Genomic DNA, 5003 nt, shown 5'->3' with positions numbered 1-5003 from the left:
AGGTTTATTTTTTCAATTGACAGAGAAAATATCTTCATGGTTGGAAGAATGGAGAACCAGTACTGGAACCACAAAGGGGCAGGCAATTTCAAATAATGGCTCATGATTCTTCAGCCAATGGCACTTTTCAGTTAAGAGAACCATGGATACCTCTGAAGACTTTTTGGATGATCCAAATGGGTTTGGGAAGGGCAGATTTATCCAATTTGCCAGAGGCAACTGAGCAGAGAAATTATATTTGAAATTATTTTAGTCCTGATCCTAGCTGGCTCTTGGATCAGGACTGATTTGGAGAAGATTTTCATCATTAGCTGGCACCAAATATAAATATGACTATTACAACCACCTCCTTTATCATGCAATAAATTTGTCTTGCACACAAATTGTGTAAATCAGTGTTGCAACAGTGGTTTGATACCTGGCGTCACTTTGACCTGAATAAATATTGAAATTACATATACATACATATATAATTTTCAGTAGCTCTCCCCTATTTAAGTTAGTTTTATGGAAAATAACATGACATGAATTACTGAGTCCCTTTCCATGATTAAGTTTTATTAATTGGCTTATAGGAGCTAATTTTACAGTTTTAAGTATTTGTTAAAAACTTGAGTATGTGCTGTAATACGTAAAATGTAATTAACTGAGGTGGCTTATAGAAGATGCTCTGATGCAAGCACCAGAACTCCAGTTTTGGATTCCAAAAAATACCACCCTCTCTGCTCAGATTCAAAATTGTATTCATCTCTGTGAATTTTACATAGGAAGAAGGGAAAGAAGAATAGCTTTTATTCCAATTTGTTCCAGTACTAGAAGTTTCACTCTTCTTCACATCTTTTCCCCCCTTCTTTTTAGTGGGAGTAGGGGAAAGAATATTCCCAGAAGTGATCCTATGAACTGACCGTGCAATGCATGGTCCATGCAGTGCCAATAATTGAACTCATCGATTCTTTATGCAAACCATGTGCTAAAGAGCCCTTTGATCTCCCTCCCCAGCCCCAGTACATCTTTCCTTAGCCAACATAACCAAAAAAATGAATTGCCATGAGGCCAGAGCAATAGCACAGTGGTAAGGTGTTTGCCTTGTATGAATCCAATAATAGTTGGATCTCTGGCATCCACATGTTCCTCCCAGCTTGTCAGGAGCTATTTCTGAGTGCAGAGCCAGGAGTAAGCCCTGAGTGCTGCCAGGTGTGACCCAAAATAAACAAAAACAAAATAAAATTAAATTAAATTAAAAAATGTTTAAAAAAATGAATTGCATTTCTACATTGTTTTTTAAAACTACATATTCCAGATTTGAGCCACTTGATTGTTACAGAACCACACTCCACAGAGAGTTTTATGGTGTGGTCCTAGTTTTAAATAACAGGATTTAAGGTGATAAAATATTTATGTACCAAGAATATGCTGAAGGAGAGTTATTTAATATACAGAATTTCTAAGCTGTGCTTCAAATGCTGCTTTCCCAGCTTTAGGAAGAGATCTGAGTAATTTGCATTAAAAAATACACCAGGTGACATAGTGGGAAGGAACAATAGATCTCATCAAAAAGAATAAGACCATAGTCCCATGTAACTCCTTTCACAGATAAGGAACCACAATGACTCTGGGAGCTGGCATGCCTAAGACCTCATATTGATGCCTTATCACCCACACCACCTCAAGAACTTTACAATGTCTTCCGCTTTATTTCTTTCTCTCACAAATTGAATTCGAACAAAAAAGGCCCAGATTTCAAAACTAGTTTTTATCGAGTTTATTTTGGCTCTAGATGTTGATAGTCATAAATAAACATGTGTTACCTGGTTTTACATGAGCAAATACTATCATCTAAGTATTATAAGGATTTGTTTTTCTTTTGCCCCAGTGGTCCTAAGAGCCACCAAAACCAGATTTGGTGATGCTAGGAGCCATTGCATAATTGGACTGAACTCATGGACTGACTTTACCACTTGAACCACATTCCTGTCTGCTTTAAGAATTTGGTGGGGGAGGTATGTAAAAAAATCCTCATAACTAATCATTGATTCTGGAGAATTATCTACAAAAATTGCAGACTGAATTAGGGTTCTTTGTTTAGTTTTGGAGCCACACCCGGCGGCGCTCAGGGTTTACTCCTAGCTGTGTGCTCAGAAATTGCTTCTGTCAGTCTCAGGGGACAGCAATTGAACCCGGGCCGGCCTTGTGCAAGGCAAACACCCTACTTGATGTGCTATTGCTCAGGCCCCTTGACTTAGTGGTGTTTTTTGTTTTGTTTTGGGGCCACACCCAGTGACACTCAGTGGTTGCTCCTGGCTATGTGATCAGAAATCACTCTTGGCTTGGGGGACCATATGGGATGGCGGGGGATGGGGGAATCAAACCATGCTCCATCCTAAGCTAGGGCGGGCAAGGCAGACAGACGCCTTACTGCTTGAGCCACAGCTCCGGCCTGAATTAGTGTATTTTTATTCTGTAACTTAAATTAGATTTTTCTTCTAGGTCAGAGAAAGATTAGAGAAGGGATAAAATCAAAAAGCAAAATTAAGGGAGAGAGAGAGAGAGAGAGAGAGAGAGAGAGAGAGAGAGAGAGAGAGAGAGAGAGAGAGAGAGAGAGAGAGAGAGAGAGAGAGAGAGAGAGAGAGAGAGAGCACAGCAGGTAGGGTATTTGCACGAGGCCCACCCAGGTTCGATTCCCCTGAACATATGGTCCCCTGAACTTAGCACAGAGTCAATATAACCACTGGGTGCCACCAGATGTAAGTTGCCCCCACCAAAGAAAAAAATTAAAAATACTTATAAGGATGGACAATAGTACAGTGGGTAGTGTAGGGTGTTGTATGTGCCAGACCTGGATCGGATCGCCAGAATCCTATATAGTCACTCACGCACCACCAGGAATAATTCCTGAGTGTAAAACCAGAAATAATCCCTGAGCATTGTTGGATGTATCCCCTCCTCCAACAAATAAAGTAAAAATGCAGAAGATCCCTGGATTATTAATTGGCTCTTAGATCACGTCCTCCTCAATAGTGAATAAAGTTGAGAGCATATCTCCTTATATTTAAAGATCAGAATGCAAATTATATTTAGGATTGCTACCATGGGAGATCTGCCTTTGTGAAGATTCAAGTTTGGGGAAATAATCAGGTTCACAGGCAAGTATTTCCTTCCCTCTTTTAATATGCATTATTATTACTATTATTATTATTATTATTATTATTATTATTATTAGGTTTTTTGGGCCACACCTGGCAGCGCTCAGGGGTTACTCCTGGCTCTGTGCTCAGAAATCACCCCTGGCAGACTCGGGGGACCATATGGAATGCCGGGATTGAACCCCCGTTCGTCTGCATGCAAGGCAAATGCCCTACCGCTGTGCTATCTTTCCGGCCCAATATGCATTATTTTTAGGATAAGAAATCTGGGTTCAGGGGCTGGAGTGGTGGGACAAGGGGTAAGGTATCTGCCTTGCCCATGCTAGCCTAAGGGGGACCGCAGTTTGATCCCCCCATGTCCCATATGGTCCCCCAAGCCAGGAGCGATTTCTGAGCACATAGCCAGGAGTAACCCATGAGCGTCACCAGGTGTGGCCCCAAAACAAAACAAAAAATCTAGGTTCTATAATTCTACCACTTTGATGACTTTCTTTTTTCTTCTTCCTATGTTTCCTCCCTAACTCTTCCTTTTTGTTCTCTTTATCTTACTCTGCTTTTAATCTTGGAAATTTCTATGCCTTCCTGATACTATTCCATAGAAGTGTTTCTCTTTAGCTTTTGGAGAATCTTCATATTGTTCTACTGCTCTTGCTCATTGAGTCCTTCAAGATAATATTCATCATAAAAGGAACACATACTGTTGATGATCATAGAACACTAGGTGAGAAAATCTCAACTATCTTGCATTGATAGACATATCATGTGTATAAAGTTATTCAGTCTTTATACAGGAACAATTGCATTTGTTTTGAGGATTTAAGATTTTTTGCTGTTAGAGTTGTCATCAAAATTGCTCTTTCTTTCTTTCTTTCTTTCTTTCTTTCTTTCTTTCTTTCTTTCTTTCTTTCTTTCTTTCTTTCTTTCTTTCTTTCTTTCTTTCTTTCTTCTTTCTTTCTTTCTTTCTTTCTTTCTTTCTTTCTTCCTTCCTTCTTTCTTTCTTTCTTTCTTTCTTTCTTTCTTTCTTTCTTTCTTTCTTTCTTTCTTTCTTTCTTTCTTTCTTTCTTTCTTTCTTTCTTTCTTCCTTTCTTCTTTCTTTCTTTCTTTCTTTCTTTCTTTCTTTCTTTCTTTCTTTCTTTCTTTCTTTCTTTCTTTCTTTCTTTCCTTCCTTCCTTCCTTCCTTCCTTCCTTCCTTCCTTCCTTCCTTCCTTCCTTCCTTCCTTCCTTCCTTCCTTCCTTCCTTCCTTCCTTCCTTCCTTCCTTCCTTCCTTCCTTCCTTTCTTTCTTTCTTTCTTTCTTTCTTTCTTTCTTTCTTTCTGTCTTTAATCCATTTTTTTACCTTTGTGCATGGTGTTAGATAAAGGTCCAGGTTCACTGTTTTGCATGTGGCTGACCAATTGTCCCAACACCACTTGTTGAAGAGGCTTTCCTTGCTCCATTTTGTGTTTTTTGCCCCTTTATCAAAGATGAATTGGTCGAATATCTGAGGGCCATTCTCTGAATATTTAAGTCTACTCCATTATTTGAGGGTCTGTCTTTATTTCAGAACAATGTTGTTTTAATGATTGTTGCTTTGTAGTGCAATTTAAAGTTATTGAAAGTGATGCCTCTCATCTTCTTTTGTCCTCAGGGTTGCTTTAGCTATTCTTAGGCATTTATTGTTTCAGATGAATTTCAGGAGTGTTTGACTCACTTCTTTAAAGAATGTCATGGGTATCCTTAGCAGGAATATTTTATTATTTTTATTAAGAATTTTTTTTGAACTGGGAATTAAAACCAGGACCTCATAAATTAGTAGCTTTACTATGTAGCTACATTTGTAACCCCATATTTCTCATTAATTTTATCATATCACTATGATTT

This window comes from Suncus etruscus, chromosome 2, assembly GCF_024139225.1.
Source record: "Suncus etruscus isolate mSunEtr1 chromosome 2, mSunEtr1.pri.cur, whole genome shotgun sequence".
Lineage (NCBI taxonomy): Eukaryota > Metazoa > Chordata > Mammalia > Eulipotyphla > Soricidae > Suncus > Suncus etruscus.
Note: the sequence above shows the minus strand (reverse complement) of the source record.